General features: G+C 33.6%; 1 non-coding gene across 1 annotated transcript; it reads left to right on the top strand.

The window, feature by feature from the left end:
• Positions 1-15,055: 15,055 nt before the first annotated feature.
• Positions 15,056-15,162, top strand: LOC139903397 (small nucleolar RNA R71). The gene has a single exon (XR_011778218.1). It is a non-coding gene; the product is annotated as a small nucleolar RNA R71 (small nucleolar RNA).
• The last annotated feature ends 9,189 nt before the right edge of the window (positions 15,163-24,351 follow it).

Below are 24,351 nucleotides of genomic sequence, written 5' to 3' on the forward strand. Positions count from 1 at the left end.
ATGTGGCAGAAACGTCGTGGTATTTACCCTTCGAGGATATGAGATCCTTTAAAAACTTCCCGTAATTGGGCATATCCCTAAGAACCTCCGCGAGTGGCATGTTAATGCTAATTTGCTTAATCATGTCCGCAAATTTCTCATACCGCCTTGCGAGTCTGTCTTTCTTTAATGCTTTCGGGTAAGGAATAGGTTCCTTATGCACCTTTACTGGTGGTTCTTCACTTTTCTTTGGTATGACCTCAGGTGGATCATCTTTCTCTTGTTCTTTATCAACTTGCTCATTTTCATCAACCGGTATTTGTAAAACAGAAGGAGATAAAGAAACTTCCGGGGACTTAAGAGTCTCCGGTTTAGTAGTTAAGCCACTTCTAGTAGTTATAGCATTTACATGCTCGTTCCTTGTTTGGGGGTTGTTGGGATTCACTTGAGTATTTGAGGGGAGAGTACCTGGTGGTCTCTCTGATAGTAACTGTGATATCCTTCCAACATCCCTTTCTAAGTTTTGTATTGTGGCTTGTTGATTTCGGATTTGCTGAGTTTGGAGCTCTGCATTTTGCTCGTGCTTAACCATAAAATCTCTTAAGAGATCTTCTAAACCAGATTTCCTCTCAGGTTGAGGTTGCATAATTGCTAATGGTTGTGGTTGATTGAATGCTAGTGGTTGTGGTTGATTGTGTTGGAAATTATTTTGATAATTTCGTTGAGGTTGATTTCGGTTATTATAACCTGATGGCGGATTTCTTTGATTTTGATTTGGGAAATTCTGGTTATTTTGGTAACCTGGATTTCCTCCTTGATAGTTATTATTATTTTGATAATTATTATTATTTCCTGAAGGTCCTCCTACTTGATAGCTGTTTATAGGAGGATATTTTCGGTTGTTTGCTTCTATGGCTGGAAAATCACTGAAGTTCATTTCACCTTTTCGTAAGTAACCTAAGAAATTTGCTTGCTCTTCCATTGTACTTTGATCACAATCTCTAGTAAGATGGGGACCTTGGCACAGTTCACATCCTACTCTGATAGCATGCATTTCCTTGGTTACTTTCTCGATTTGCCTTGCTTGATTTGCTATTTGAACTTTTAAAGAAGCAATTTCATCATTGCTTTCAATACTAGCAACATTTGATGATCTAGAAAATTCTATTTCTTGATGCCAATTATGAGAATGGGAAGCTAAATCAGCAATGATTGTGTGAGCGTTTTCAGGTGTTTTCTTCATGATCGAACCTCCGGCTGCAACATCTATATCTTTTCTAGTTGCCACATTGACTCCTTTATAGAATATTTGGACCTTTTGGAATGTATTCAACCCGTGTTGAGGACATATTCGAAGCATTTTATTGAATCGGGTCCAAGCTTCATAAAGAGTTTCATTAGGCTTTTGTTTAAAGTGATTTATGTCACTTTGTAATTTTGCTGCTTTTGAAGCAGGAAAGAATTCTGACAAAAATTTATCCATCATATCATTCCAGTTTTCAATATAACCTTCTGGTAATGAGTCTAGCCAATCTCTTGCATCATCTTTTAAGGACCATGGAAAGATTTTTAAACATGCAACTTCATCGGTGACATCTTTGATTTTGAAAAGCTTGCAAATGCTTACAAACTTAAGAAGATGCTCGTTAGCATCCTCATTTGGGGCTCCACCGAATTGACATGTATTAGTTACCATGTGTAAAAATTGACCTTTTATTTCAAAGCCATCACTCATCGTGGGTTGGATGATTGCGTGGGCTTGACCTTTTCTTGTGGCCTTCATTAATGCTTCCATCGTTTGATTTGTATCAGCCATTTCTTCTTCTTCTTTAATAATCGGCTCTATGATTGGTTGAATTATTGGTTCAGAGTCGGATTCTAAGAAAAGTGACTCTAAATTTTTAGCAAGAGATTCTACTTCTTGAGCTCTTAAGCGTTCGTGGAATTTTCTTTCGGGTTCAGGATGTGAGGGAGTTAATTCAGCGTTGGAGGAACGTAAGTTCATACATTAATTTCTATTATGAGATCACTTCACTAAAGGTTTATCTAGGGTTACCTACTTGTTTCTCTTTTTTTTTTAGTGTTTTTCGGTGTTTTAAAATTACTAGTACTTCATATTTCTTTTTGTTGTTTTTGTCCTTTATTAATTCTTTGAGGTTCCGGATTAAGTTTAACGAGTTTAGGATTGAACGGTTCATACAATTTGGGAAATTGTACAAAGAATTAAAGGATTTATTCAAAAACTTTGAACTTTCTTGGAAATGAATTTCCTCGAGAGGATCGAATAACATAAAAACAATGATAAAAACCCTTAAACAAACAGACTTTCCTTCTGATTTTGCCCACGTTTTGAATAGCCAAAAGATGCAGCAGAGGGGCAGGATCCTTCTATTGACCAATAAAATTGGTAATCCAACAACCCGGTCCACGTACAAATCCAACTACTACTACGAATCAGAAAAATTATCTATTTATTTAACTGCCAACTCCCCGGCAGCGGCGCCAAAAAGTTGATGTGCGGAAACGTAACCTTTATTTATGAACGGATTTGAGTTGTTTTGTTACACGAATTGATTTATTGTATATGTGGTATTTTATTGATTTCAGGTTGATTTCACACATATATATAGGCAACTAGTCCTATCCGTGTAGTTTAGTTTGTTGGTAAATCCGATTCGTTCCACAGGGAGATGGAGTGTTTAATGGTTTTTAATAGTCTTTGATGTCAAACTTAATTAAAGGAGGTTTTGGATTAGGCATTTATAGTAACAGTAAAAGAAAATAACTTAAACTAAATTACTAAATGAAATTACAAGATTACAAAAATTAACTTAAAAAGGTACTAAATGAAATTATACTAATTATGATGCAATAATTATATTATTAAATGGTAATTAGTAAAATAGTAATTTTTTTATGAAACTATATATTTAGAATTTTGTTTTAAGCAATTATTATATAAACTTAATTAAATTAACTAAATGACATTTTTTAATAAAACTAATACAAATTAAAAGGAAATTAATTAATTTACTAATTATAAACTAGTTACAATTTATAAACTTATAATAATTAATACTAATTTTAGGATTAAAACATGTATTTTAAGTATTTTAAATAACTAAAACTAAATAACTTAATTAAAATAACTAAAATAACTAATAACCTAAATATAAATATAATTAAATAACAAAAACCCTAATTTTAACCTAGCTGTACTGTAGCCGCGTTTTAGCCTTACACGATTCGTGTGATGATACACGATTCGTGTACGTGTAAAAATATGTGACAACTTAACTGTTACGAAAATTAAATGTTTTTATGTATTTTTCTAATATTTTAAAATGATAAATCGTAAATAATAATAATAATACTTTTATAACAAATATAAATAAGATAAATGGGAGTGTTTACTTAATTGTGTCACCCCTAGGTCCATGGATTGTTTTAAGTTTTACGCCCTATTAAAATGTTCTAGTATCAAACTTTACATTTTTCTCTCGAATAAACATAAGGTTACAACTTAACTAAATAAAATCTAATTTTCATCGGATTCTTTTTAGAAAGCTACTATTCCCCAAGTATTTAAATTGAGACCTAGCCTAGTTTTGACCTTCGCCAATACCCAAATTATAACGGTTTCCCTTTTTATAATTTCACTGTCATGTAATTTATTGATATCACCCAAACCACCGAAGTTTATTTCTAAATTGGTGTCAATAACTTATCCATAAATTCGTCTAGATCATTTTTAATGTTGAAGCTTAATTTATGTAAATAAATATAACTTTCGTTATTTAAATTTAATAAATTAAGTGGGAAGAGTTAAATACCTAATTACATAAAAATGGTTCTTTTAACTAAGCTCAATATTAAAAATACTAAAGTTACATTTTAACTTTTACAGATGGTAACAATCCATTTCACTAGGGGCTCTACATTTAAGCAAACACTAGGGAAATTTAGCTATCCATTACACTAAGGTAGACATAAAAATATAGATATGCAAACATAATAACAACGCTAATTTTTAACAGAGTAAACTTACTAAAATATCTTCACTTGCATTAACTTCAAACGGTAGAAAAATTACAATAATAACACCCCTTTCACGCGTACAATAACACCCTTAATCACGAACAATACCCCCTTAATAGTTGAAACTATTTTTACAGCGTAATAAAATTGACAATATATTTTAACTATAGTAATTATTATGTAAACTTGTGTATTCTCTGTGTGTAATATATGTGTCCCTTGATCTTCTGAACGTACTCCATATTTATGCTTGAAATATTAGGTATAGTTGAGTCAAAAAGCTTGTCCATTTGCTAATGTTGAGACAAAAGTTCGTCCATTACTGCAGCTCCACTTAAAAAGAATTGTTTTTAAAACATAAAGTAGCCGCCACCTTCTGGAAACTGGAACAGTAAACTGGCCTAACATTACACGATTCGTGTATGGCTACACGATTCGTGTAAGCACAAATATTATACACGATTCGTGTACCACTACACGATTCGTGTAAGAGTAAACAAAAATTTTCTTCATTTTTCTTTTTCAGTTGTTCTTTGTTGACCTCGTATTAACGTGTACTGACTTGGCACTTTACATTTGAACTCTTTTCTTCATTTATCTTGTACTTTCATTCGGATAACCGTTTCTTGATATAAATCTGGTTAAAACTATCGTTTTATCGTCGAATCTTTAAATAGTAAGCTCTTATCCACTTTTGTCGTTTTTCTCGTGAAATGCGCATTGAATGTCTTTGTAGATGATAAAAACCTATGAAATATAAGTGATATTGCGTCGAATAATATGTATGTTTAGAGCAATATCAGTTCTACAAGTCTTTGCAGCATGGCCTATCTTCTTACATATTGTACACACAGCAGTGCACTTTCCCGGATGATGCCTTTCACATCTAGAACAAAACGGACTAGTACCCTGATAACCGGGTCTCGTACCATTCGCCGGTTTCTTATTAACATTTTGAGCTGAACCCTGAGATGGTTCAAATTTCCTCTTATTGTCACCATTTTTAACTTCGACTTGTTTATTAGCCGAAACTCTCCTACGTTTAGCCATCATTAAACTCTGTGCCATGTGGATCACAGCATCTACAGTAACCTTCTCAGCAGAAATCACATTCCCTTGAACATCCTCGGGTAGACCCTCTATATACCGCTGTATCTTGCGGGCTTCAGTTGGGAACATTTCGGGACATAAGGTACAGAGCTCCAGAAAACAATTGGTATAGCTTTCGATATCGGTTCCTTTAACTCTGAGTTCCCAGAACTCAGCTTCGAGCTTTTGGACTTGACTTCTTGGGCAAAACTTATTGACCATCATTCCTTTGAGTTCATCCCATGGAGTAGCATTAGCATTATCTATTCCCACAGATTTGGTATGAGCAGTCCACCATGTCATAGCATTGCCAGTGAGTGAACTTGTGGAAAACTTCACTAGGTCATTATCTCCGTAGTTACTGACACGGAAGATTGATTCTAGCTTTTCAAACCATCGGACCAGTTCTACGGCTTCTTCTTTTCCACTAAAAGTGGGTGGGTTACAGTTCTTAAAATCTTTATAGGAGCAAGTTTTAGAAGGAACATTATGATTGTTATTGTTATTGCCTTGGGCGGCCGCTAGCAACAATTGAAATTGTTCAGTAGAAAGAGTGACATTTGGTATAAGATTATTGTTGTTGTTGTTGTTGTTGCCACGAGTTGAGTGAGCCATTGATCTTCAATACATAAATACATTATTAGTTGAAGAAACAAGGTGATATAAGTTTACAATCATGATTTATAACATTTGCACAACACACATAGGTGAATAAGACAATATGCTTAAATAAACACTTAACATTATTGGAAACGAGGCATTATATAAGCCTTTATTACACGAGTTTGGAATGGAAAAAGTTTAGGCATAAGCCTTTACATAGATGGGTAAATGGAAAATAGGAAAACAAAAGATAGGTTTTAGTTCTTCTTTTTCTCGTTCTCAGCTTCCTTCATAAATTTCTCTATCTTTTCATTTTTATCCTTTTGTTTCTCGTGGAGGTATTCAAAATTATCGTAGAGGTTAGTAATGCGGCTGTTGACAAAGTTGTTGTTGAAATCCTTGATAGCCAGTTGATGATTGATTCGGTTTTTCTCTATTTTCATCTTAGACTCAACTAGTTCTTGGAGGTAGGCAAGAGATTCCTTTCCCCAACGGGTATTCCGTTCTTCCTCAGTCTTCACTTTCATTACTGTCTCCATCACTTTGTCCATGTTATTTTTCACAAGTTTTTCTAGCTTTTCAGTTTGAGAGTCGAAGGACTCTTTGATGATTTCTTTCAAGATTGTGTTTTCTTTTTCTAGGTTGTTTAGACGCACTTCTATTCGAGCAACATGACGTCTACTAAACTCCCTATTCTTCTCACAACTACTCTGAAGGTTGAGGATATCAGACTTCACCCTTACGTGTTCCATGTTATTACAAAATAATGGATCGGCTTCTCTAGTGGTGGCGGGTTCGGGTTGTTTTCTCTTTCGAGATGAGTTTTCAGATGATTCTTTAATAGGCTCTTCTTCAGGCTCATAACCTGAGAAGTCACTATCGTAGTTAGGGAGGTCTTGAAGAGCATTCCGTTTGGGAGTATTCATCGGTTGATGAGAGTCAGCAGTATTGGCATGATGTTTTCCTTTGCTTTCATTTCTCGGGGTTGTATAATATTCGGGAGACCCACGCGAGTTGTAACGAGTGTTCGGGCTATAGTTCATTGGTGGTGAAGGAGGACTATAAAGTGGGCTTTGAACTGATTTTTCGGTAGAAGATCCTTCAGTATCTTTCTCAGCTGGTTTGAAAAGAGTCATTTTGTTTATTTGATGATAGCTTGACATTCTAACATTAAGATAGAGATTTTGATTAGATTTTTAAGCTAGGATTGTAAAGAATGAGAGGTAGGGTTGAACTCTTTGCTTTAACATTCTAAGGTAATCCTAAGTGATTTAAAGTCTAAGGCAGGAAAGGTTATAGTTTCCTAGATCGCTAAGGTACCCTAGCTAACAAGTAAGGCACACATAAAATGCAATCCTGGTTCTCTATAACAGCCTGGTTATGCTCTGATACCAATCTGTCACACCCCCAGTTAGGGCCTGGGCGAAATGTGATTCAATATCATAATACATACCAACATATTATAAAATGAGAACAAATACTATATGAATAAAACCAAATTTTGCAGCGGAAGGATTAATAATGTCGTTACAAGAATTATAAATTGTTCAAATGCAGAAAAGTAAATATGCGATAAGCCTTGATCCTAGCCAAGTAAGTCATCACGTAAGCAGTAGATATAGAGGTCCTGATCATTCAGTACCTGAGACAAACATGCTAAAAGTGTCAACCAAAAAGGTTGAGTGAAATTCATAGGTTTAACAAATATGATTGACCGTTTGTTCTTAGACCACAAGATTTGTTATAAAAGTAGATCACGCAGATCCAAAAGTAGTACTGATTCGTGATATTTTAGACTAAACGTTTGTTTTGTTGCCCCGATGATAAGTTGACAGTACCTTATCACCATGTTTAAATCATTATTAAGTAATACAAAGACATCGCGGTCAAATGTATCGGGGACGTTACTCCTGATAGGCCTACCCCCAATAATTAAGAATGCCTTATCCTGAAAGCAATTAAAAAATATCACTGTGGGGTCTTAGTAGCATAAGCTAGTCATAGCACAGTTTAAGTTCGTACTTGTGTCTAAGTTGTTTAAAGTATAAAAGCAGCATGTGTCTCACCCCAGTAAGTATAAAAAGTGCTATAGCAATAAGAGTGGGGCTATGAAAGTCACGTTAGTAATTTGATGAGATAAAGTAATCCTTAAAGAGGAAGTATGGATGATCGAAGCACGGAATAAGTCAACCTAAGAATAAGTTGAGAATAGTTTAGATGTTTTGCCCGTATTATGATAAGTGTAAGTATTTTCTTTTAGAGTAAGTTTAAAGAAGGTTTATCGTTTTGGAAAGGCTTTTCATACTAGACAAGCTTCCAATCTAACACTTTCAATTTAAAATGGCCTTTTCAGGTCATAGGTTTCTGAGCCACAGGATCCTTTAACTCGGTAATCCAAACTCTCCGCCTAGACTTTCGAGCGTCCATTCACTCGAGAAAGATCAAGATCTATACCCATCTAATATACCGTTCCAATACGTTTTTAGGTGCGTATATGAATACAACACTTTAAATACTTTATACAATAAGTATTTACTTAAGTTCGATTGTATTATCGTTATTAAGGTTGTTTGGTTTTTAAATCCTAATAATAAATAGGATATATTTAAGTAGGTAAACAAGTGTTATACATAGAAATTGTGTTTTATGAATGGGTATGTATTAATATCAAGTTAATATGTATATATATATATATATATATATATATATATATATATATATATATATATATATATATATATATATATCTTATATGTTAAAATATGTATAGTTTAATTTTAAGTTTTATGTCAATATAAGTACCAATAATTATCTAAAAATGCTAACAAGTGTTTTATTGATTTCATAACAGTAAGTGACATGTATAAAACATTATAAAAATTTTCTATACATAAATATTAAGTTTTATGTATTAAATATTAAAAATTTTTTATAGCTAAAATAAAAATAAATAGATAAACAAGTTTAACAATACATTTTATATTTTTCTTAAGTTCTACTGACCAAAATAAACTTAGAAAAAATTTATAAATTTTTGTTATGGTGTAAAAGTATTTATTTCTAATTTCTTTTTCGGTTCAAGATAAATCAAAGTTTATAAAGTAATAATTATTATATCAACTCAATTAATTCATCTAAAATTTTTGTATGCCTAATATAGTGTATTAAGCTTAGAAAAATTATTTGTACATTTATATTAATAGTTTAACTATTTAATTCAACTTTTGTATTGTTTTTAGTTTAAATTCGGAATTAAATAGAAATATATAATTATTAAATCTAAAAATAATTTTTATAACTTTCTTATTAGTTCCTAAGTAATTTCCATTGATTATTGTAGTCATAAACATGTTATATCATTAAATTCTGTTTTTCTTTTTAAAACAGATTTTCCGGTACTGTAGTAAAAGTAGAAGAAAATACAAATTAATTATTTAAAATGACAAATAAATCAAACATAAATTTTTATAATTACTTTTATGACCTAAGGAACAAGAAAAAATTATAAAACATAATATATAAAATTGTTTACTATTTATTTCTTCATTATCTATATATACCGAATATAAAAAAAGTCAGTTTTTGATTTTTAATAAATATAAATTCGAATGTATAATTCATAAAAATAATTTTTATAGTCATTAGGATACTTAATACTAATTATCATGTATTTACATTATTTATTATAATTAATTTCGTATTTATTTGGTATTTAACATAAAACTAGCACAAAAATATGATAAAAACTAAATAAAAACTATAAAAATAATATAGAGAACTTACAAAAATAACTTTTGCAGAGGTTTGAGAGTATGATCTTCAAGTGAGAATTAATTTTTGAGGTGTAAAGGATTTTGAAAGAAATGGCTAGTATTTATAGGTGAAAACTTGGTATAAAAAAAATGTATAAAAGAAATAAAAAGAAAAAGAAAAGAAAAATAAAAATATTAATAATTGTATCAGCCCATAATTTATATTAAATAAAGAAAAGTGTTTTTATAAAGCTAGATCTAGATCTAGAATAAAATTAAAAAAATAAAAAGCAAAAAGTATTAAATTTTTTTTTTTTTGTTTACTATTCGGCGCTACAGTAACTTTATATATATATATATATATATATATATATATATATATATATATATATATATATATATATATATATATACATATATATAATATATATATATATATATATATACATATATATATATATATATATATACATATATATATATATACATATATATATATATATATATATATATATATATATATATACATATATATATATATATACATATATATATTTTTTTACAATGACTATAACCTTCATTTTTATAAAAGATATCATTATATAGATTAGTTTTTGTAAGTGGTAACATATTTACATAAACTTTACATCTTATAAATATGTATATACTTTTTAGTTATATATAATTATATATGTATATATAACTTTGTCAAGTATAAAGTTTATAAATTTAACTAATAAACTTATGTTACTTGATATGAATTTATATGTTGTAAACTTATTTATTTTAAGTATACATTATATAAATTACTTGATAAGTTTAGGTTTCGTTATATAATATAAACTTATAGATGTACTTTGTTGAATAATATTTATCCGTTTAACGTTTGTTAGTTTCGTATATATATATAATGACCATTCATTAATACTTAATCTTTTTTTTTTCGGGCATTTTAAATTATACGGAAGAAAATATAGATGAAAAAATGAGGGTCGTTATAGATATTGAGCCCTAAAACCATAAAGTTCCAAACTTTATCGCCAAAATAATCACTTTGTTGGTTAATTTGGTAGATTTAGTCATTACAAAGGCTAAGTTTCAAGAATCACTAAAAATGGATGAGAAACGAGGAAAAACGAGCAAAACCGGCTAAGACGATTAACTCGCGTTTAAATAACTTATTTTATATTTTTTGGAAAAGTTTAATTACTTAACCTCATGTTGTAGGATATTCAATTACGAACGCGTGGGCGCAAGAATCATCAAAAATGGAGCTAAAACGAAGATTCTAGAGCGAAAACAGTGAAATCAAGTTACGATCTAGGGAATCAAGGCTGACCAGCACAAAATCCGGCTTGCCATACCCCTTGCCAAACGGCCTGCCAGTATGCAAACGGCCTGCCAAATACGGCCTTCCAGTGCACCTTGCCAAATGGCCTGCCAGGCGTATCTCAGAAAATACGGCCTGCCAGTGCACCTTGCCATACGGCCTGCCAGGCGTTTTTTGGCCAAAACTTACAATTTTGCCCCCAAGCTTTGCTTATAAAAGGAGGGCTTCACTTCTCATTTCAACACACCAAAAACACACCAATTCTTCACATCTCTCTCTAAAACATCTCTCTATAGTCGCTCTCTAGTGATCTATAGGAGATTAGTTCTCTCTCTACTTTCTCTCTCTAGTTTCTAGAGAGAGAAAAGTACAGAGATTAGGAAATGTAGTTAGTATGTAGTTAGTAGTAGAAGCTATCAAGCATTGTAACGCTATGGATATTATGAAGAAATACAAGTGTTATTCTGCCGACATTATTCGGTATTATCTATCCTTTCTTTTATCAGTTTATTATAATATTCTTGTTCGATGTTTATGATTTACTAATGTTAGAAATGCTTGTTGCCATGATGTGTGAGTAATTGCTTGATTGTTTGCCATGATTTATTAATGTTAGTTAGGGATGATTATCGTCTCGTACTCGCTTTATGTCTATGATATTAAACCTCGTTATTATCGTCCTTCCACCAATAAACGTGATTAAAACCTTTTATAAAGTCGACATTATAAAGGTAATTAATTATCTGTGTTTATACATTTGTCAAGATATGAACCCATCATAAATACTATAAAGTACATGGGGAATTACCATAGGACCAGATCAAGACATTGGTTAAGAGTATAAGACTCATGTCGATGTACTATAGGACCACTTGGGCATGGTCAAGGTTAGAAGCTATGGAACCACTATAAGTCTAGTACATGGTGGATAACTAAGGGATTTATTGGGTAGATTTAAGTAAGGGCTGGTTTAAGTCATAAATGGGAATTTAACGCACTACAATACAAACTAAGCTTATAAATCTTTAAGGATGACTGAGAACTATCTAATGTTCTAATATGTCTACAAACCCTTAGATTTTACCAAACCATTAACAGAAAGGGATTCGAAACACAATCATAACCACTCACTTGGGTGATACACTAAGGTGTTAAGAAAGGTTGGATATTCTATATATATATATATATATGGCTATGCTACTTTATTCGTGCGCTCAAGGTATGCACTGCATCCAAGATGGATCGCTTATATTCTTAAACCGGATAAAGCTTCGGGAGTTGAGCATAGTCCATCCGATCAGAATCTTCAAAGCCTAGTTCCTCGTGACATGCTAACCGGGAAACCGCTTAGTAGGGAATCTAGTGTTCACACCAAGGTATATCTATCCAAGGAGTGTCTCGCAATCATCCCGACACTACGTTATCTTAAATCATGGTGAACCACGTCTTCTCTGTCTTTAGCTGTTGCATGCTAGCTAGCTTAATTTAATTATATTGCTTTAATATCTTAATTACAATTATATAAACTAATCAACCCAACTATTGCCTTTACACAATTTGATATTCCGGATAAAGTGGTGTCTAGAATAAACCGGTTGGACTTGGTTATTGGATTTTCCGAACAGTCGCCAATTTATTGGGACCAAAAGGATCCTGCCTCTCCACACAAGGTGTACCTGGCCACTAGTCTTGGATACTGAATTGTGTACAAACCCATCTTAATCACTAAATTATCTAGATAAGCTCCGCTTCAAATTCGACCGCTCAAGGAACGACCCTAGGTCATATTTGCCCTTGCTAACCCATAGGAAGGAATAATAGATTTAGGCACAGCACATATAAATTAAAAAATCAACTTCTCCCATTGGTATCCTGAACTGATGTTTTGCGACCTAACGACGCCGCATAAATAAACCGTCCGATTCAGGCATATCAAACCCCACGTTCATATAATATTTTTGGCATACTTTAAATCAATAATATTAAAATAATGATAATAAAATTTTTCGCCCCGCCCTCGGGTAAAGCAATTTCGGTTCTACGACCTAGTCTTTAACTCACGACGAATTTTAGAAATCATTTTTTTAAATTTAATGAAATAAAGTAAATTTTGTTTTTAAATTCACACAAAACTTAAATTTAAAAATGCATATTAATTTAATATAAAACCTATAAAACAAAAAATTCAGAATGGGGGGAGAAAACTAGTTCTTTAGTGTCTGCTAGTGGAAAAGACCAATCGGATTCCATTCTCGGAACTACACGAGAACAGAACAACTAACTCTAGACAATATTTTTTTTCTTAGAACATTTAAATCTCCCCACACTTAGGTAGCTGTGGTGTCAAAATTGTGATTAACTTCATCGTCAATTTCTTTTGGACCATAATCAACTTGCATATATGTGACTTTTGCTTTAAGTCATTGGTCGGATTCCTGTGTAACATCTACAAATTCAACTAGTTTCGCCTTTTCTTTAGGCGAAAGATTGGATACTAACCGGTTACATAACTTAAAGTTCCCCTTGGTTCTAGCATCGCGAATCTGTTTAATAAGTTTCTTCATTGAACTGTTAATAACGGGATCATTTAATTTCGTATCAACAACGAGGTTCTTTGTTATCAGGTCATCATTAGGTTTTACTTCGTCTTCCCCACACTTAGGAGTTTTATTATTGTTAAGCACTACCGTTGGAGTTGGTAAAACAATATGGTTCTTACCAATCATTTTTGTTGGTTCAACGGTTTTGGTTGGTGGAGATTTAGTCTTTAGACAAACAAAGGTGAACGATTTGTCACCATCACTAAGTGTCATTCTACCCTCTCTTACATCAAATAACGCCCATGTGGATGCTAAGAATGGTCGACCTAAAATTAGAGGAATGTTTGAGTCCTCTTCTATGTTAATGACAATAAATTCGACTAGAAAGGTTAAATTACCTACTTGAACTGGTAGGTTGTCAGCAATTCCAACTGGGTGCTTAATGGTTTGATCAAAGAGTCTAACACTCATTTTCGTTGGCCTTAACTCACCTACTCCTAATCTCTTATATAATGAAAGAGGCATAACACTCACACTCGCACCTAAATCTGCTAGTGCATCATACATGACACAATCACTAAGTAGACAAGGAACAATAAATTCACCCTGATCACCCAACTTGGGTGTAAGTTTTGGTGGAACTGTCTTCACCGGGTTTATCTTTACGGTTTTTGTTTCTTGTACTTTCTTATTCTTCTTCTTCTTTCCAGAGGTATCACAAACTTTATTACCTATTACTTGCTCATACTCAACTCCTTTTCTTGAAAACGGAATGGGTGGTCTGTATGGTGCCACCACTGGCTTTACATACTCAGGTGGTGGTGGTGTTGTAACTTCTTCATTGTTACTCACATCTAAAACCTTTCCATCTTCTGGAGCTGGTTTTTCAGAATTTGTTGACACCATATTAACATTCTCATTCCGAGGATTTACTTCAGTATTACTCGGTAGCTTTCCTTGTTCCCTCTCACTCATCATGCTAGCAAGAGTACCTACGTGTTTTTCTAGATTCAAAATGGAAGCTTGTTGAGTTCTTAATGACTGATCAAACCTCTCATTCGTTTGTGTTTGAGATGTAAAAAATTATGTTTGAGATTCCATTAGCTTTGCCATCATTTCTTCCAGATTTGGCTTTTTCTCTTCGGTTTGTTGTGGTGGTTTATACAAGCTAGGTCTTTGTTGATTGAAAGTGTTGTTTTGAGTTGGTTGGTTATTCGGACCTTGTTGGTTGTACGAGTTACTGTTGGGTCCATTTGGATTGTAAAGAATGTTTTGATTTCGATTGAAGTTTGGCCTTGGCAGTTAATAATTATTTTGATAATTATTTCCTGGACTTTGGTTCATGTAGGAAACATTCTCACGGTGTTCTATGGTTTGTTCAATGTGACAATCTTTCGTTAAGTGTGGTCCACCGCATTGCTCACAACTAATTCGTATTGCGTGAATATCTTTAGTCATCTTTTCCATTCGTCTCTCGAAAGCATCTATTTTTTGCGGAAACGGAATCAAAGTCATAGCTAGAATCGGCTCTAGCCGCTTTAGATGAACGAAAAATATCTTTTTCTTGGTGCCACTCATGTGAGCGGGATGCTGTGTTATCAATGATTTTTTGAGCTTCGGTTGTGGTTTTCTTCATAATGGAACCACCAGCTGCTGTGTCGATGTCTTTTCGTGTAGCAACATCGCATCCTTGGTAGAATATTTGCACTATTTGATAAGTGTCTAAACCGTGCTGAGGACATCCTCTTAACAACTTTCCGAATCTTGTCCATGCCTCATATAATGTTTCATTTGGCTTTTGCGTGAACGTAACAATTTCTCCTTGAAGTCTCACGGCTTTAGATGCCGGAAAGAATCTTTTAAGAAATTTCTCAACTAAAACATCCCATGTGTCAATCGCCCCTTCAGGTACCGATTCTAACCAATCTTTGGTTTCTCCTTTTAAAGTCCAGGGAAATAACATGAGATAGATATGTTCATCCTCAACTTCTCTGATTTTGAATAGAGTACTGATCCTATTAAAGGTTCGAAGATGTTCGTTTGGATCTTCTTTTGGCGTACCACTATATTGGCATTGATTAGTTACCATGTGTAGGATTTGTCCTTTGATTTCGTAATCTGGCGCATTAACATCTGGCTTAATAATGGCGTGACCTTGGCCAGTACGTGTAGCTCTCATTCGGTCTTCCAAACTTAGAGGTTCCGTTACTTCCATAATTGAATTTGTTGAATACGAATCACTAGAGGATTCTGATTTAACGGTTTGTAGTTCAGGAGGAATGATTAGTGGTTCAGGATCTTAGAATTGTCCTTGAAAATCCTCCGGGTTCTCAATTGTGAAGTCGGGTTCAAAAATAGATTATCGGAAATTTGAATTGGAGTACTTGTTCGACTAGAGGATGATTCTAAAGAAAAATCAACGGCGATAATATTGGCTAGATGTCTTGATCGAGTTACAGGTGGTGAACGTATGAAAGGTGGTGAACGTTTTGCTCGGTGCATTCACTGAATATCCTATTAGTTATAAATATAAAAATTATATAAGTTATTAAATTAATAGATTTTTCTGCTTTTGCCCACGTTTCGAATGGCTAAATGATGCAGCAGGGAGCCAGGATCCTTTAAGTCAAAAAATTCACAACTCAGCCACTAACAAATCCAACTATTACTACGAAGCAGAAAATTTTGGATGCCTATCAATTTAACCGCTTAAAATATTTTTTCGTCGAAAATTTAAAGAAGATATAGAAAATTCTATGTCCTAAAAAACTAGAGTGTAGAAATAAAAAAGAAAAAGCGCGTCGAAGAATAAGAGTCGAAAAACAAACGTCGAAAAACAAAAAGTCGAAAAATAATATAACGAAAGTAAAGCGTCGAAACTTAAAATTAAAACTTGCGTCTAAAAGTATTAAAGCTTAAAGGAATTCTATATCCAAAACGGAAAATACTTAAAAAGGCACTAAAATTTATTAAATACTAAAACGATAAGCGACGTCGTAAAGTGTCTAACTCTTAATATAAAGAAAAAGCACTTAAGGGATTTTACGGCAAAGCCTAAAATTCTAGAAATATAAAATAACTACGGCAAAAACTAAGTTTATAACTAATTATGAACGATAAAAATACAAATTACGAATTAAACGATAATAAAGATTAATACAAAATACAAAAATAAACTAAGTTGATAAAAATACAATTTTACAAAAAATATTATTTTTATATTATTATTTTATAAAAATATTATTATATATATTTAATAATAATAATAACAATTAATATTACAAATTATAAATAAAACTAAATACAAATTAATAATATTTAAATTAAAACCCTAAATTAATTAAGTAATAATAATTATATATAAAAAAAAACGTAACCCTAATCCGACAGTCAAAGGTTTCAGAACTGTCTTTTCACCTCATGCGACCGCATGAGGTTTCCTTGGTCTCGCATGGCTTCGGGTACCAGGCCTTTGTTGGGCTTCGACAGGCTTCGACCCAATTTTAGTATTAATTATTTTTTTTATTTTTTTCTGAGTTTAACTTATATAAAATATAAATATAAACTTATTAGTTTTATAAAAAAAAATATTACTTATTAGTTTTATAACTCTAAAATATAAACTTTTTTAATTTAAATACTTAAAAATATAGAATTATATTTTTCTTTTCTCTTTTTTTTATGTTTTTATATTTTTAAACTTATATAATTTTTTTACAAAAATAGATTAAAAACTAATAATTTTTTTTTAGAATATAGAGTTTCGCTTCGCTTCCCCGGCAGCGGCGCCAAAAACTTGATGTGTGCGAAGGTGTATACGAAATACTATTAATTTTTACTACGAAATACTATTAAATACGATACAACTTTACACAAGTTATTTTTATTTATATAGATGGGATACACCTAAAACTTGCTACAACACTTATAGGCAGTGTACCTAATCGTAGAGTAGTGTAGTTTTTTAGTAAGTCCGGTTCGTTCCACAGAGAGCTAGCGATTACGTACTATATTTTTAACAACTATATTTGTATAAATATATATATATATATATATATATATATATATATATATATATATATATATATATATATATATATATAAGTAGTAATACTATTATAAAAGGGGGGTTTACCGTTTAATGACCGGTTTGTCGATTTTATATTTTAAGCGTAAAGATAAATGACGATAATATAAATGACAGAATTTAAATTGCGATAAAGTAAATTGCAGTAATTAAAATGACAGTAAATAAAGGTACGATGAAATATGAAATAAAAGTATTATGCTTATTTATACTTCCGTAATCATGATGTTTGACGTTTTGATTTTAATTTATTTATCTGGGTTAATTGTCCTTTGTCCTGAATTTATTTGATACCTATCTGGTTTTTGTCCATAATAATCCATCGGTCATAATTATAAAATGCTCGTCAAATTAACCTTATTCCCGAAGTCAAATATTCCAACTAATTAGGGATTCGAACTGCAACAAGGTTTTAATACTTTGTTAACAATTACACCAATTACCCTTGTATGTAATCTACCCCTGTTTTAATAAGATATGAACATTAATTTACCCATTTGATCAGTTTGAATAATCAATTACCCAACCCGAATAATTAATTAAATGATCATAAAAGATGTCATATAAACGTCACTAAATAGGACATGCATAATCATTTAATAATTATTAGATTAACTAATTTGAAGATAGGTTCGACAGATTCTAATGAGTTTTCATTCGATTAGACAATACCCCCCATCTATTAATAATTCATAGTCTAATGTCCACAAGTGTCGGTCTTTTGTCCAAACCCGAATTATGGTACAAAATCCAATAACCCCATTTTAATATTTAGTCCAACATCATGATTACTTCGGCTCAAATAAGCATAATAATAACTTAGTTACGAGACATTAATTTAAAAAGAAGAACATAGCTTACAGTGGTGATTAATCGCGTAGCGTTACCCGGACAGAGTTTCAACTTACAAAACCTTAAAACATTTCTTACATTAACCCAATTATTATTAAACTTTAATAAACTTAATATTATATAAATATATATATTTCTTACAGAGGAAGAAGAGTGTCCATAATTCGTCCGAAATTGATGCAATTTATAGACTTGGCCAGGATTCCCCTGCCATGCGATCGCATGGTTTTTAGGCATCATGGCCATGCGATCGCATGGCCAGCTGTATCAGGCCACTTGCTTTTGTTTTCTTGCTTGCCGATGTTTTATTTAAATATATATATATATAATATATATAATTTATATTAATTATATATATATATATATATATATATATATATATATATATATATATATTATATTATATTCTTGTGCATAGTTGACTTGTAATTTTTGGTCCGTTGACTCGCGCGTTGATGCTCGGTTTATATCTCGGTTCCGGATTTTCGAACGTCCTTTCGTACGCGTAGATATCTTGTACTTTGCGTTTCGCAATTTGTAATTTGCACAAAAAATTATTTTCCTTAACTCCCAAAATCCGCGCAAGTCTTTTAACTCACTTTTTAGGACGCTTTTGAGTGCACTATGGCTTTAAGGACCCTTTTCCAGTTTTAGTGGCACTTTTTCTTCAATTCTTTAATCTTCGTGCTTCATCTTCACATTTATTTATTCAAACGATTACAACTAAAAAATAGAATAATTACAACTAAAAACTTTACATATTGGGATGATATTGCGACTAAATATATGTTCATTTGGAGCACTATCAATAGGCCGGCAGTTGAAGTGTCTCGCTAGCAGCTGGAGTATAAATTTGGGCATGATTTTATCTTAGTGTTGAGTTAATTTTAAACTATCGTTAACCATGTTAGGCTGACGATTGAAGTGTTTCCGTAGGCAGCCTGAGCTTTAATTCTTTAGATTCCTTAGACCACTCTTATCCATGACACCTGTCATACAACCACATTGCTGCCACATCAGCCCCAACTCATCAATTTCTTCCTATCACTTAACCCATCACACTCCCTAGTATCCATAACATACATCTTTACCATAAAATGGACCCACCAAAATTAATTAATTAATACAATGTATAATTTTTAAAGCATATAGTACAAACAAATTAAACAAACAAAACATACAGCTTCGTCCTTCAATATGTCAATGTATAGCATTTCAAACCGCGACCCTTCAACGGCGGAGGTCAAGACACTTGCTAGCATCGGTGCTAATCAACCACGCCGCTGAAGAAGCTCCAACGGCGGCCCCAATGTGGATGGTCTTACTTAATAACTTCTGTCTTTTGGCTGTATAATCTTTGTTATACATGTTTAGATAACAAAAACACTTTTTCACACAGTTAGTAGCTGATCAATCCTATATCAAGTTATTACTTAACTAAGGATCGAGTGCAATAATAAGATGGAGGATGGAATGTTTGATGATTATTTTGGGCCCCGATGATCGTCTTTCACTTTATCAATCAAGTGATCAACCACCCCGACCCGGTCTTGATTGTCAATTAGCATGATTCACCTTAGCGCAATGTAGAAATCCCTTGGGCAATATCACAAGTGAAAATCACAAAGACTTGGGCAAATGGCAGAGAATCAACCACCTATAAATGAGAGTCCAAGCTCTCTATTTATAGTATTCGAAATACCCGCGGTCTGCGGTTTACTTAACTATCCCGGAAACTTAGCGGAATAAACCGCAGTCTTTTATTAACGCGGAAGCTGATCCACAATCTTTACTTTTCAGCGAACATTACATAACTTTGGATTGTAGTTCCCGCAATTCTGCTTTTTGGTTTTAGCAAATAAAATATACATATACAATGCTATGTATATGATCAAGTCCCCCAGTTTATTATGATACATTTTGCGGTGCAAATGTGTCATGATAAACTCTAAATATTCGTAGTTAACTTGACCATTATCCGCAGTAATACGCTCTAGATTTGCCTTTGTTACCGTTACACCAAGCAAAATTACCGTTGTTATGTATTGTCTTAAAATATTACCGTTAAAATTATCACAACGGATACTTAACATAACTAATTGACACCCATATTTCCCCTATATATATATATGGGCAACCGTGATTAACCATTTCCACTCGCCACCGTGACATACTTCGCAATATAATCAAAACATTCATTTCCCAATCTGCTTTCTTTTTCACAATCCTTTTTTACTTTATCATGAAGATCGACGAAATGGGGTCCAAGATTAACCTAAAGACCTTGATCACAAAGCTATTAACAAGTCCCGAGGCTAAATCATCGACGTCGAAAGAGAAGCAGACGATTCCAATCGTCAATTTAACCTCCAAATCTCCTCTCACGAAGACAAGCTCCATCAAACGACCCTTCCAGATGCCGCCACAGTCACGAAGTACAAAATTGAAGCAAACCATCCCCACTCTGTATGATAATCCGATTACATCGGATCATGAAGGGGATCAGCAAACGGGTAGGCTTTAAACACTGTCGCATAATTAATGTTCAGATGTTTGTGTGCTTCTTATGATTTACATGCTTTTGCAGGCGGTTCCACTGATGACCCTTTTTTGACGAGCCCCAACACACTTGACCAGATTACAGAACTGTTCCGCACCCCACCCGACTCTTATGGGGTGCGGATTGACGGTTTATCTGGATACACTTATGCCTCTACTGCTGCAGCGTTAGATCAGCGCCATCAAATGAAGTTGGCAATTCCGGGCGAGCTTCGCCACGAATTTTTGAAAATCTCTACACTTGATGCGCACAACAGCTTTGTGCAGAACTTTTATATGTGCTTTAACTCGGCATATGATGTGATATGCCGTCAAGAACAATTTTTCAATGTTTTTGAGGCTGAACAGTTAAAGTACAACGCTGAGAAAGTTAAGGCTGAAGACAGCGAAAAGTGCTGTGTTAACCTTACCGATGAACTCACTGCAGCAAAAACCACGGTGGATGATTTAAAACTGCAGGTTTCTACTGCAGCTGAGAAAGAAAATAACCTCCAAGCTACTATTACTTCATTACAAGAGGAGGTTACAAAACTTACCGCAGAGCGAGACAATGCTCTAGCTGCATCGGCTTCTGCAAAACTTGAGTTCACCCAACTCCGCCAACATTTGTCGGAGTTTGCCAAAAAAGTTCTTAATTCTCATCCTGTGTCCGCTCAATTTTCAACTTACGCAGCCGCTCTACGATTGCGCGAAAGAGTGGAATTTTTGGATTAAATTGCTCCGTATTGCACCATACCAAATCCACTGCCAGTCGTGATTGAAGACCGCGTATGTTCACTTGCAGATGCTCGAGATGCATTTGCTACTGCACAAGAAAACATAGCAGACATTCCAATCCCTAAAGTTAGTGCGATAAGTCAACAGGATGACGCTACTGTTAAAGACATCATTGAGCTTGATTTATCAAAGCCATGATGATATTTGTAATACTTAGCACGCAGCTATCTCTGCGTAGTTATTAATAAAATTTTCGCATTTCCATATATATTTGCAAGTACTTTTATTTGTATAGCGTTTCTCCATAATATTCATAACACGGACTTGTCCTTTGCAATTTCCAACTTTATTATCGTGCACATAATAAGTATGTACTTTTGCGAAACAATCTGTATGCGTGTATATTTATACGTTATGAATCTTCTAAGTCCGCCAAAGCGATCCTTAGGCAATCAATTAGCATTGCGAAGCATCTAAGTATGGCAACATCAAACACTTAGGATTATAAACTCCTTTCGCAATAATTATTTTCTGCGAAAGTGGGCAATTTCATCACTTTGCTTATGCAAACATTGCGAAATACCTTACCATTATGAAACAAAATACAAAACATTCCATAAGCTATTGGTATTTCACAAACAAACTCTTTCCATATTCTTACAAGTGTCAAATTTTAAAATGCTTACAAGCGTGATCAACACTTGCAACAATTAAAAATAAAAACACCTAAAAATAATATCAAGCATAGATCTTTCATTTAATTTTCGTACTTCACACATATGCAACTTTGCCTTCATATGATTTTCGCAAAGTTACGCATAGTATCGTTTTAATAAAGCCGCATGCCATGCATTGGGCAAATTTCGCCCTTCCACATCTGCGAGCTTATATGAGCCTGCTGCATTAATTGCTACAACTTGATAAGGGCCTTCCCAATTAGGTCCTAGCTTACCAAGCTTTTCTGCTCTAATTGCATCATTATTTCGCAACACCTATTCACCAATATCAAAAGACAAAGCACACACTCTTTTGTTATAATACTTGGCAATTTGCTGTTTGTTATTTGCCTCTCTGATAGCAGCCATTAGCCTTCGCTCTTCAATGAAATTCAAATTCTCGCCCAATGCATCATCGTTTTCCTCTTCTTCAAAGTTAACGACTCAATGCGTTGGCACAAGAATTTCAGCGGGTATCACCGCCTCAGAGCCATATACCAAACTAAAAGGTGTTTCCCCTGTGCTTTTCTTGAAAGTAGTGTGATGTGCCCACAACACATTGGGTAATTCATCTACCCAACCAGTTCGCTTTTCGCATAACCTTTTTTTAATACCGCTTACAATATCACGATTGGTTACTTCACATAAACCATTAGCCTGTGGATGCGCCACTGATGTAAATTTTTGTATTATATTCAAATCAGTGCACCATGTCTTAAAAAGATCTTTCACTATTTGTGCGCCGTTATCACTAACCAACTCACGCGGAATACCGAATCTACAGACAATGTATTCCCACACAAAGTTTCGCACTTGCACACCAGTGATAGTGCGAACCGCCTTAGCTTCAACCCATTTTGTAAAATAATCAATTGCCACAATCAGAAACTTGACATTGCCAGGTCCTGCGGGAAATGGCCCTACAATGTCAATATCCCACTTGTGAAATGGCCATGGCAAATTAACAGGAACCATATCATGCCTTGGCATCCGATTCTGCAGAACATGCCTTTGGCAACTTTTACATCGCTTAACAATTTTTGCGACATCGCGATATAGGGATGGCCAAAAGTAACCCATCCGCATAATTTTCGCCGCAATAGTTTTATAGCCTGAATGCAATGCACAAGAACCGCTATGCACTTTTTCAACTATCATTTCTGCCTCAATTGGTCCAACACATCGCATCATTGGACCACAGTGTGATTTGCGATATAAAATATCATTTTGAATTATATACATTGGTGCTCTCTTACTAGGCGAGATTCGCGCTTATCACTTGGCAAAACATCACTGCGAATGTATTGCAGGATTGGTTCCATCCAATTTGGCTGTTCCTCTTCGACAGAAGCAACCATTAAGTCGTTATCTATTGATTTGCTTGGCAATTCTTCAACCCAAACTTGTTTTTGAAAGTGGGAAAACGTTAGAGCAGCTAATTTACTCAAAGCATCCGCCTTCTTATTTTGACTTCTAGGCTCTTGCGCGAGTTCAAAATACTCAAAACGCTCCGCCAATTCTTTTAATAACTGTAAATATTTCTGCATTGAAGAATCATGTGCTTCAAAGGAACCATTAAACTGATTAATTACTAACTGCAAATCTGTAAATGCCCGTAACTTAGTGATATTCATTTTTCGCGCAATATTTAAACCAGCAAGTAATGCTTCATACTCTGCTTCATTATTTGTGACATCAAAATTAAAACGTAATGCATACGTATGCTCTTCACCACTTGGGCTTACCAAGACCAAACCCGCACCTGCGCCCTATGCACATGAAGCACCATCAGTAAATAAATCCCAAGTTTCACCCATTACCGGTTTTAATGCTGTTCGCTCATTAATCACCTCCAACTCTCTAGATATTTCTGCGAGATAATCCGCCATAACCTGGCCCTTTACAGCACTTCACGGAAGATAAGATATTTGATAAGCACCTAATTCTACCGCCCACAACGCGAGTCTACCAGATATCTCTGGTTTTGTTAAGACTTGCTTGATCGGCATATTAGTTAACACATGCACCGGATGCCCCTGAAAATATCTTCTTAACCTTCGCGATGTTAGAATAAGCGCGTATACAAACT

Source organism: Rutidosis leptorrhynchoides, chromosome 3, assembly GCF_046630445.1.
Source record: "Rutidosis leptorrhynchoides isolate AG116_Rl617_1_P2 chromosome 3, CSIRO_AGI_Rlap_v1, whole genome shotgun sequence".
Lineage (NCBI taxonomy): Eukaryota > Viridiplantae > Streptophyta > Magnoliopsida > Asterales > Asteraceae > Rutidosis > Rutidosis leptorrhynchoides.